General features: G+C 36.5%; 1 protein-coding gene across 7 annotated transcripts in view; it reads left to right on the top strand.

Moving 5' to 3' along the window:
- The window catches only part of frmd3 (FERM domain containing 3), a 50,530-nt gene that overhangs the window by 4,115 nt on the left and 34,039 nt on the right, over positions 1-12,376 (top strand). The gene's annotated exons all lie outside the window — the stretch shown is intronic.

Below are 12,376 nucleotides of genomic sequence, written 5' to 3'. Positions count from 1 at the left end.
TGCATCCAGCCTTGCTCATGCATAACTTTTCAGCTCTGTAGGACTGAGATCAGGGATTTGGGATGGCAACTCCAAAAACTGCTTTGGATCATTAACCAGTTATAAGACCAGTTTGTGCTAAATGTTTGACTTCCTGGCTGAAGTGTTGGGATGTTGCTTTAATATTTCCTCATAACATTCTCTCTTCTTGATTTCAGCTGTTTTGTAAAGTGCACCAGCCTTTCCTCCTGTAGAAAATCACCTCCACTTTATATGATGTTGTTACCTTCGTACTTCATAGTTAGAATAGTGTTCTTCATTTTTCATATTCACCAGTAACCATTACAGTAAAGATATTCACAGTTTAGTTTAGTTTTATGTTCCCAGACATTAAGATTTTTGTAAACCATAGTCCAACTTTTATTTTTTTCCCTGTGAACCAATTACTTCTTCCTCACTAAATGGCCTTCCAAAATACCAGACTGGTTTAACTTGGGTCGATGATACTCTTTTATCATTTTTCATTGAACCACGTTGATTTCTTGAACTCAGAGCCCATCTCTTTCCTGAACAGTATACAACGGTTAAACATTCCTATGAATTTTATGGATATAAACGGACTAAAAATAAGAGAAGCTTAGTGTGATTTAATTTCAGAACATGACAGAAAGTGTTATGTTTCCTTCTAGACAGGTAATGTACACATCTGCTTCCAAATGTATATTTGTGGTCAGAGGCAGATAGCTTACTAGTAAGACAAATAGGTAAGTAAGTCTGAGGAGATGTTTGCGTGTTTGCGTGTGTGTTTGTTCATGCATAGTGTGTGTTCCTCATGTTTGTGTTGTGGCTTACAGGATCTTGTTCAGTCAGACCCGCTGCAGGAGAGACATGTCAAGATCAATACACTCTGACCTCCTCTCATTTCACCTCCTCCTTTACTCTTACTCCCTTTCTTCTCGTCCTTCCATCTGTCCCTTCAGTGTCTTTTTCTATTTTATTCTCTTTCGCTCCCCCCACTTATCCGCTGCTCCACTTTCAGCTTCATCCCCATCAGACCACCTTTTTCTGCTCAATTATCTATCCTTTTGCTGCCTCGCTCCCTCCTGCTTCTCTGTGACATGTCATGTTTAATTAAGGAAGATCACTGTTCTTCATGAGGCCAGCATCAGTCAGCTGTCAGTGATAAAAGTGTGTTGGGGTGGGTGGGTGGGTGTGTGTGTTGTTTGAGGACAAGTGAAGCTCTAAAAGCAATCAAAGTTATTCCATAAAGACCATAATTCACCGTGGAAGAGATGATTGGATTTCAGTGTGTCAACTTTAAAATTATAATCTGAGATGAGTCAGCAATAAATTATAAACGCAGTTTATTTAAAGAATCATTAAAATGATAGAATCGAGTCATGCTGTGTCTGTAGTTTGGGCAAAGAGATGTGCGACTGTGTGTTTGTGAATAAACCCGACACTCTGCTCTTGTTTCAGCTTGCAGGCATTATTTGAAGCAATTTATAAATAGCAGCAGTTTTCTATTCTTATCCCACTCGGCGGCATCTCTTTGATGTTTTGCCCAAGATGACTAAAGAGAAATAATCCTTTCTGTGACTGTTGCTCGCAAAACAACAGGAAGCAGCAAGCGATCAGACGGCACCGTATAATTAAGGAAGGAACTCGTCAACAGAAGCACAAGTGGGCAAAACACTTAGAAGGCTGATAAGAGATAATGTGGGTTATACGTATATTGTAGCTGAGAGTGACACTGAAAATCAACACCATGAAGGAAAGGAAGAGGAAATGTGATGGCGTGGCTGTGGAAAAAAAGATTAAGTAGATTAAAACATCAAACGGATTCAAAATGAGGCTGCGCCAGCTCACAGATTTTTTATTTTTTTTGTAATGGAAGACGGGCAGGAAGAGAAGAATAAACATAGAAATATAAACATATAAAATAAAAACTGTTTAAATTGTCATCAAAGAATAAGAAAGCTCAGTGTAAAAACATTAACAGAAGGAGACAGGTGTTCATAAGGGTCCATTTACAGAAACCAGTTTCCTTTGAGACTCTAATATGAGCTACAGCTCATCAACTTTAAAGAAATAGTCTTTTAATGTAGTAATTAACTCGTTGCAGAGATTAGATATGTTTAAAAACTATTTGTTTCAAATGTAGAAGGTTAAACTCAATCGTGTAATTTATCATACATTTTGCAGTGTTTTTTATTGGTGTCTTATTTTACAAAGGAGACAAATGGTTTCCCAACCTTTGCACTTTCTTTTAACCACATTTTGTGGACCTAAGGTCTCTAAATTACAGCACAAACACTTAGGAACTGTAAAAAACACAAAGTGATATGAAACATCATTTACTTCTTTACAGTTGTTTTTTCTTTCTCCCTTTTTGTCAAACACATTTGGGCCATCAAACTAATTCTAGCATCAGAAAAAGACAACCTGAAAAATACAAGAAGTTGTTTTAAAATTATTATTTGCACAAGTAAGGGAAAAAAAGTATAGCATTAGCATCAGAAATTTGGCTTTTTTCTTACATGTTCAAACACGTGCGACAGAAACAAAGGAAATCTGAAGGATAAATTGCTTTCAGAGCACTTGTTTTGTCCCTTTATCTAGATTAAAGCACAAACACTTTCTTTTTGCATGTGACAAACCTACATACAAGGAGAGGGAATAATTTCCTTCTACCCCAACAAAAAAAGTCCTTAATAACATAATGGTGTACAACATATCTTTTTTTTTCACACAGTTCCTCTTTTGCGTGGGGATAGTTTTGAAATGGCTGGACAAAAAAGTGCTTCATGCATTCAGACAGTGCTGCATTCAGTCAGTGCTGCATCTGCAGTCGTGTTGGTATCGTCATACTTTGTTACATTTCCAGCTTTATGGAGAGAGATTATGTTCCATTAAACGCGAACTGCTTCAGCTTCATATTTCATAATTTATAGCTCTTCCTGTGAGCAGATTAACTTGTGTGCACAGCCATGAAATTCAGTGTTTGGAGCTGCAAGTAACATGCTTTTATGTGTTCATTTGTGCAATACTTTGTGCCTATGCTGTGTGTAAATATGAGCATCTTCAGAACATGACAGGCAATGAAAAGGTCATTGGTTTCTTTCGCTGCACTCTGGGACGAGGTCACTGTTATCGCTCAAAGGGATGTAGAGAGTCGCCAGCAAAATGGCAACAGAAACCTAATATAAAGAAGATTTAATTTAATTGTTTAAATGTAAAACCTAATGTTTTAACCAAGGACGTTCTTTTAAATCCTAATAGGTATGCCAGATTTTCTTTTCATCTATCTTCTATACCTACTTCATCCATTCAGGATTGCAGGAGCTCTGGTGCATTTCTACCACAGGTAAAAGTTTATCGTGATTTGAGACAAACATACTAATATGAAAGAAAAGTTTAGAGTCACCCTTGCATGCATGTTATGGTTCTCAGGAAATGAGACTGCTGACAGAAAATCCATACTTGTATGGAAAGAACATGCAAACTCAGCAAATTTCATTCACAGCTTCTGACTGTGAATAAAACCCAGGAACATCTTCCTGCAAACTATTCAGTGCTTTGTGTTGCCGCCTGGCTAAGTTGTACCAAATACATTTGAACATGTTACACAGACAGAAATGGAGACAGTAATGGACTCAAACATACAGCCCACAAAGAGCTGATTTTGATCAAAGAATATTCAAGTGTTAAAATGGTCTAGTCAAAGTCCAAACCAATATCAAATAAAAAAAATTGGGATGTGAAAATTGCTTTTTCATAATCGCTCTCAATCCAACAAACTATTATTTTTTCTTCCTCTTCACAATCATTCACCACTTGTAGTTTGTCTATCACATAAAATCCCAATAAAATACTTTGACTATTTTATTCAGAACAAAAAAGAGTAAAGGTTATAAATTCTGTTGAAATGCAAAACAGAAAAAAATGGAATAAAACTAAAACAAAATACAATGTGTATTATCAAAATAGGTTAAAAAAAGAAGTAAAAAGTACACACAGTTCACATGCCAAAAACCTGTGATCCTTTTACGTCAGCTTTTATTATACGCACTGAAACACTCCATTGCTTTTCCAGCAGCCCACTCCACATCCAGCACATCGATTTGTCTCTGTTATATCCTCATCAAGGCCCCAAATTGATCTGTTCATTGGCTTCAAGCCTAATGTGTTTGGTGGCTTTAGATATATTGGCACTCTTAACAGTAGGACAAGAATGTTGCTACACTTGCAGAAAAGCCTGCTGGTAAATATTAAAATACCTAATTGGGGAAAATGTTGGCAAATGGGTCCAATTCCATTTTTAATCTTTATTTTCCCTGAGGACCAGCAGCAGTGAACATATACATAAAAATAAATCAGTTTGGTATTCCTCTCTTTTAGTTGCTATGCTCTAAATTACTTTGCATTCAGTATTAAACAGGACATATCCCTGTATTTAAACACTTACTCTCTTTTCTCTCCCCTCTGATTCAATTCCTACGGGGTTTGCAGACATGAACGCAAACCCCATTTGGCAGGAATTTTACACTTACTCTCTCAAAGCGTGTCAGCTCAGCCAATTAGGTACGCCGTGTCATGAAATGAACTGTGTAGCAGTCGATAAGAGCACTCATAATTGAGCTGGCATGCAAAATGATTAAATAACAAGTAGTGGTTAACTGGGGCAAGGCACCATGCCAGTGAAGGAGTTCTAGTCTTGATCTGGTCAAAGTCTTGATCTGGTCAAAGAAATATCTTTCAGCTCTGTCAGGCGACTGCAGTTAAAGTGTATCTTTTATCAACATCATTTACATTTTTCTAAGAATAAGCTGTCGGAGGGTCCAGGTGCTCTGATAGAGTTTTTTGTTTTGAATATGCACAGCATCTTAGTAATATCACTCCTTTATTTATTCATTTATCCCGCAGCTCAAGGGGTGTCTGCAGCTCGATGTCTGCTCTGTCTCCTCAGCTAATTGAAGGTGTCTGAATCACTGACTTTAAAGTTTGTTTATACAAACACCATTTATCCTTTCTGCACAACTGAGCGTTAGCAGTCCGACAGGCTGTTGCTGAAAAACTCATTTTACGAACCAGTCAGAGGGAAAATGAAGGACAAGTACTGCTGGAAGTTAGAAGCTGTAAAACTGTATTTTTTAATGCCATGAAGTGGGTATGTTTTAAGTATTAAAACTGATTTCAATAAAGACACCTGAAATGAATCATCCATCTATTTTCTGTACACCTTTGTCCCTAGTGAGGTTGGGAGGGGTGCCTATCTCCAGCGAACATTTGGGGCGAGAAGTGGGGTACACCCTGGACAGGTCGCCAGTCTGTCACAGTGAAATGAGTCAGCAATTTTTCATTTAGATAGAGTTCATCTAAGGCTTTTACTTTTTTGCAGCTCCAGACAGATTTGTTTTTTGTTTTTTTTTGTCCAGTATGGCTCTTTCAACAATTTGGGTTGCCGACCCCTGAGATAAACCCACAGCAAACTCTTGCTACTGTGTAACTGATGCCAATGAGAAAGTGGCTGCACAAGTTTAAATTTCATGAGAGCTAGAACTGAAGTCATGTTTACCATAAACTAAATAAACAGCATTTTGGTAAAAAATGAACCTCATGCCAGCTGTGAAGCATTGAGATGGAGGTGTCATGATGTGGGACAGCAACACCTGATCAACTCATCATCATGAAATGTATCACAGGGTGCTTGAAAAATGTGAGATCATGTATACAAAAATAAATACAACAGAGCTGGACCTGTAATATTACAATGATCCAAAACATACCAGTAAACTGGTTGAGAATTTTGTAAAAGATTACGTAGGACAAACCAGGAATAGCGCAAAAGACAAAAAACATAAATGTGTCCACTCCTTCAGGATGGAGTAAATTACATTTTTACCACATCACATTTTCTGTTTTTTTCCTTATATGATCATTGGACCATCTTTTGCAAAATATTGAATTATCCGTACACTGAAACAACACTCTCTGTTGATGCCCCCAAGTGGTCAAACGATTGTTAGCAGCAAAATCAAAAGGGTCTGACTGTTTTAGCCACTTCAAGCATTATGGATGCTGAGGTGAGTGACTCTTAATCATTGCAGACAGGATGTCTGCATAGTGTAACATGAGACATTGGCAATTGACAGTTGTGTGTCTCTTATGTAAATTTTGTTGTAGTGAAGATCAGCAATGGAAAGGGTTAAGGTTTAGTTCTAATTTTACTAATTTTTTTTAATCCAAAAGTTCAGTCGCAGTCATGCCTGTGCATCAGATTACAAAAGGTTTAGTATCAGAGGCATTTTTACATATGGCCAAAATTCAGGGCAAAGACGCAGCTGTGTGAGATGTAGGACAGAAGGAGCTAACAAAGAAACAGTAGAAGCTTCTTAAATTCTCACCTCAGAAATATACTTCCCCTTTGTTCTTTGTATTGTTCTTGGTTTTTTGCCTTACTACACTAAATGTGCCTTGTATGGTCTTTTTTTTTTTTTTGCCAGATTAGCTTTGTGAATCAATCATTTAGGTACAAAGAAACTACATTAAAGGTATAATGTTGCATTTTTCCAGTCAAACAAAAGTTGGGCACCAAGTTTAGTTTAGATCCTTGAATTTTGTCAGGTGTTTTATTATATTGACAATACATTTCAGCAAAAATGATCAATAAATAATTGTTAGTTTATTTTTATAATTGGGGCAAAGTTGTTAAAAGTTTTTCCTCATAATCCTATGTTGCGTTTGCATGGCTTTCTTTGAGTGATCTGACTTTCTTTGCCAAACCAGAAAACTTCATGTCTGAGTAAGAAGGTGAATTTAGGAGCGAGTGTGTGGATGGATGGTTGTTTGTCTTGTGCATTCTTGCGATTGCCTTCTTCTTGAGCAGGACAAATTTGGTCCAGAAAAAGGATGACTGTTGCATTTTTCTTATGCTTTTAGAAGAGTTGTTGCTCTCTTGTTGGCCATCATGTCGACTCAGCCGGCTGTGACTGTGTTGTTTTACGCAGGCAAGAAAAAAAACTACAGAGTGGATTTGGACCCAGCCGATGTCAAAGTGCACTTTGCCTTTGCTAAACTGAACACACTTGTCGCTGCTGCTCTGTTTAAAGTGTGTGTGTGTGTGTGAGTGGACTGAGAGAGTTTGGGAGAGACAGCACTTTGCTGTCTTTAGGTGAGATCATGTAAAGACAGTATGACTGGGTTAATTTTTAATGTCCAGCCTTTGGAAATATAAAATATGCATCCAGCCCTTGTTGGACATGACATAGACTCTTTACATCTCTCTTCCACACTTTGTCTCTTTCTCTGCCTCACTAGCCAACCTTCCTGTCTCTCTGTTATATACTTTCTTTTTTTATCCATGTTTTGCTTTCTCTCTGTTTCAGCCTCTCAGCATGTATGGCCTTGTTTCACTCTCTGTCTGGTCGGGTTTTCTCTCTTCTTACTTGGCATCTGTCCACCCCTGTTCATCCTCTGAATGTTTGCCCTGAGAACCAGACAGAGGGAAGGTGTTGTTTGATGATCTCACTGGAAAGCGCTTGAAGCGTTGCCGTTTTCACTCTGATTCTTCTATTCTCCTTCTCCCTCTCTGTCTGTTTGTGTTTGCTTGTTATATTTAACAGCTTAGTAGCAATGTTGTCACGGATCTGCTGCAAATCCTTAGGAGATATGGCCAAATACACACCGACAGAGATGTGGAGCTTATACAGAAAGAGGGAAGTCTTTCTATCTGTTCTGTAAACACACTTGTGTTTTCTCTCTATTTCTACGGACAAACCAATGGTGCATGATTCCAGAAAACTAAAACTATGCTTTCAAACATCTTCACACAACTATAGCAACTTCACAAATTATTAACCCCACAAACAGGCTGAAGGAATTCAGACAAACACATTCACAAGCCCCAGTTGCAGGTTGTCATAAAGACAATCACGTATTGCACATGCACATGTTTCTTTTGAGAAAAATGGACAATGATTGTTGAAAGAAGGACAACTCAAAGGCCCCAGAGATCATAAACTGAACTCTGTTGCTGATATTTAGAGCTCAGGGTTGGATAGTGCTGTGTTATACTGAATTTTATTCCCACTGTATGATGAACATATGCAGCATCAAGATTACCTCAAAAGGAGGTTATTTTATTTCATAGTGCTATGCTTTTATACTTCCCATGTATATTCATATTTTAAGACAATAGGACACAATTAAGTAATGATTTATTTGTTAAATGTTTCAGATAGTGGTGTATATTTTTATTTGACTTTATTAAAAAAATTGTGTTACTCATTAAACAAAAGATATAAGCAAAAATGTGTTTTCTTGCTGAGGAATATGTTTGGACACTGTGACAGCTTGAGTTTGTTGCTGTGGCTGAAATAACTAAATGGTCCTTCTGTAATCCTTTTCTTCAGCTGAGAGATATTTTATGGGTTACTATACAGTCCAGTTAAAGTAACCCACACAACACATGTCAAGATCTGGGCTTTGACTTGATTTTACGTTTCAATTCTGCTTCAGCTTTAATATGTTTTGACAGTCTCACATTTTCCTCAAACAAACTTTGGTTTATGATGGAATTCATACTGGATTTTATGATGGGAAGCTGGACAAGTCCAGCTGTACCAAAACATCCCCAACATCATGGCACTTCCACCTCCTCCATGCTTCACAGTTTGTATGAGGCTATTTTAATATAATGCTGAATTTGGTTTATTTGTTCAGTTCTAGTGTAAAAAAAAACAATTTAGATTTTCCAAAGATTTCCTCTTTGAACACATTTCATCACAGTTAAACTTGTGTTGTCTCTTCTAATTGTTGTGGCACATTTTTGGGGACTTCATTGAATAAATCTGCTTGGAAAGCCACACATGGGCATGTAACCTGTTTTTTTAAATGTTTTCCACCTGTTGACTATTTTTATTCAATAACAAAATGGCTGATTTAAAATTCTTCTAATCTTCTTAAATAAATTAAAGGTCATTTCTTAATTAGAAATGTCATATTCACATGACTGTAAATATGAGACATCTTGCTAGTACATTTGATAATTTCGCAGTCCTCCTGTACTATGTTTGTAGGATGTGCTTTTATGTGAACTCTTCTGTGTAATGTGCAGTTGTGTGCTTGTTTCATGTCTAATTATGTTTCATTGTGGAAAGCATTGACCTGAAATTTCCAGCTTCATCTATTTTGCATTTCATTTTTTTTTTTTTTTTTTGCTTTGTTTATTTTAAGGGTGAACTCAGGCATTGTAATCGGAAATGTTAAATACTGTCATGATGTGGTGTGGCGGTGGACCCAAACGCAGCAGACAGTAGACGTAGAAATAAATGGATGTTTTAATGAAGAAAATTAACCAACAAAAAAATCAAAAATCCAAGGGTACAAGAAAATCCAAAAACAAAACAAACTGGAAACACGAGGGAACAAAAGGTAATCCAGGAAGGGATGCATGGGTAGTGACAATCAGGGGGACAAGACGGACTGGCAAGTTGTGACTGGGATAGAGGAGCTTAAATACCGGGAGGTAGTAAATGGAACAATGGCCTAGCTAGATGAGAGGAGTGATTGCAGGTGTGAGTAAATGGCACAGGAGCTGGCTGAGGGGCGGGGAGAAGGTGGCACAGGGAAACTAAAGAGATCTGCTGGGAACACAAAAGGGAAGAAACGGGGAACTGAAAAATACTACTAATACAAAAGACACTAAGAGTAAGGAAACTAGGAGAGAAAGATATGAGGGAAACCATAACCGAACCTTAATTGAAACAAGGCTGATCTAACAACAATAAGAATTAAGGAACATAGAGCTAGGTGAAACTAGAAGATCTAAACAAAGAAATAACCTAACTAGAATTACTAAAGGAAGATATACATAGACTCTGACATGGAAGAATAACTGAACCTAGGGTGACGAAATTAAGATATAAACATTACTAGAAACACTGCAGGGAGCCAGAAATAAGAAATAACTAGAAGGATAAAATAGAATTAAACTATAGTCATTAAAGAAGGCTTGACATGGACGCAGACAAACAAGGACAGAACTTGAGGTAATTAAGGAATAAACCTAGAAACACTATAAAGGACTGAAACTAAGGAAAGCAAAAAGAGAATTCTTATTTCACTAAATACCTCTAATAATAATAATAATAATAATAATAATAATAATAATGATAATATCAAAAGGACCAGGAAGGGTTAAACTAAAGTGAACTAAAACATGAACTAAATAAAATGAGAAGCAAAACCAACCCTAAAAACCCAGAGTCCTGACAAATACATGCAGTCCCTTAATGTACACACGGAGATGCAGGTTTCACCAATAATCAAGATATTTTTAACATTTTTTCATTGTAAGATTATTCTGTCCTTTTAAAGATTCATCTGTTTTGAGGCTTTTTGCTCATATTTATCAGCATTTCCAGTAACTGTGGAAGGTGCTGTATTTTTGGTGAGTTATAAACTTGTGCTTAGTACTTCCTGTTCTATTTGAGCCTTTTTGCTGCTACACAATGTAAATGTCCTTTCTTTTGGGGATAAATGAATGATTATACTCTGTTTTTTTATGTTTTATTTTAACTAACAAATTTATTTCATATGATGGACTACTAAGTTTACAGAAAAAAAAGATTTTTTAACAATTAGTCAATGAAAATGTAATGTAATGTCCTGTGAGTAGCACTTTAATTGATCAAATTTCTCATTCATAAGCTTTACAGTATGCACTGGGCACACGACTCATAATATTACTTCTTCACATCACCAGCTTCAGCTAATTCATCTCAGTATGTTTGCTCTCAGAAGATGCAGACAAAGCTAATGACTTCAGGTGCAATCACTCTCTGGTTTGCTGACAAGGGACTGAACTTCTCTGCTGTTGAGGACGACACCGGAGAGAAAAGAAAATAGCTGCCATGCAGGGTATAGATACAGGTATATTAGTATTGTGTAAAGTTTAATATTTTTCACTTACTTAAGAAAGTAAGTTATATCAAATCAAATCAAATCAAATTTTATTTGTATAGCACATTTCAGCAGCAAGGCATTTCAAAGTGCTTTACATCATAACAAACACAGAATCACAATGCAATATAGAATCAATCATTAAGTCAAGTTACATCAATAAATTTGTAATTGATTACATTTCAAATACAATTCTAAACAGGTGGGTTTTCAGTTGAGATTTAAAAGAAGTCAGTGTTTCAGCTGTTTTACAGTTTTCTGGAAGTTTGTATATGGATTTATTACACACACAGTAAAATATTTCAAGCCTTTTGTGCAATTTCTTGTAATTTTTCTGATTATGGCTTACAGATAATAAAAAAATCTAAATGATGTGTCTCACGAAATCCTATTAAATAAAAATCAATAAAAAAAGAATATTTTAAACAGAAATACCAAGCTTCAGAAAAGATTGGTAATTCTATTCACTCAGTGTTTGGTCGTCTTTTTATATGAATTACTGCATCAGTGTAGTCTAGCATGGAGACTGCAACTATCCTTGTTCTTAGCAGATCTTTTCCTACCACACATTTTCCTTCCACTCAACTTTCCAGGAATATGCTTACATACACACTCCGTGAAAAACCGGTTTCTTTAGCCTCCTTGTCAGGAATGTAAATGACTGTTTTCATATGTCAGGTCAGCAGTGAGAGAGAGAGATTGTTAAAAAGCTCAGGAAACCTTTGCAGGTGTTTTAAGTTCATTAGCTAATTAGGGTGTGACGCCTTGAGTTTCCTATATGTAACCTCTTCACAAAAATCTCATTTTCTGTTACAGTATATATTTTTTTAATCTGTAAGCCATTATCACCAAAATCAGAAGTAATAAAGGTTTGCAATGTTTCATAAAATGTGTAATTAATCTATTTCACTTTCTATATAGAGTGAGATAAAATTGAACATTTTTATCAAATTATAAGTGTTGGATATGTATGTATCAGCAGCTCGACATTGATGTTGGCCAGCAGTTTTACTTATTTTGTTTCCATCATGTGGCCAAAGACACAGCTGTAGCTGTGGCTCTGTTTGTGTGTTGATGAGAAAGGGGTTAGTGAAACACATCGAGGGCAAATGCAGGGTTTTATTGGATCAATGAGTCTTGCATAACTGAGCGCAGAATATACTGGCCCTGGGTGGCGTGATGAGAAGCTGTGATGAATGTGAAATGATGAGACTTCAGGATAAAAAATACTTACAGCTTTATAATTTACTATAATTCATAATCAAAGGTTATAACAAGAATGAAGAGCATCTATGTGAAAATATGATAAGGTGGCTGTATGAGCACAGAAACATTTAGGTTGTTATGAAGTGTGTAGATGTGGAGGTGATTAATATTGATGGACTATTGATTGCTTTGAGCCGGCTCTGTGTTTATGAACCACAGCGGCTGA

Source organism: Xiphophorus hellerii, chromosome 12 (assembly GCF_003331165.1).
Source record: "Xiphophorus hellerii strain 12219 chromosome 12, Xiphophorus_hellerii-4.1, whole genome shotgun sequence".
Taxonomy (NCBI): Eukaryota; Metazoa; Chordata; class Actinopteri; order Cyprinodontiformes; family Poeciliidae; genus Xiphophorus; species Xiphophorus hellerii.
This window is presented reverse-complemented; position numbering and strand designations above follow the sequence as displayed.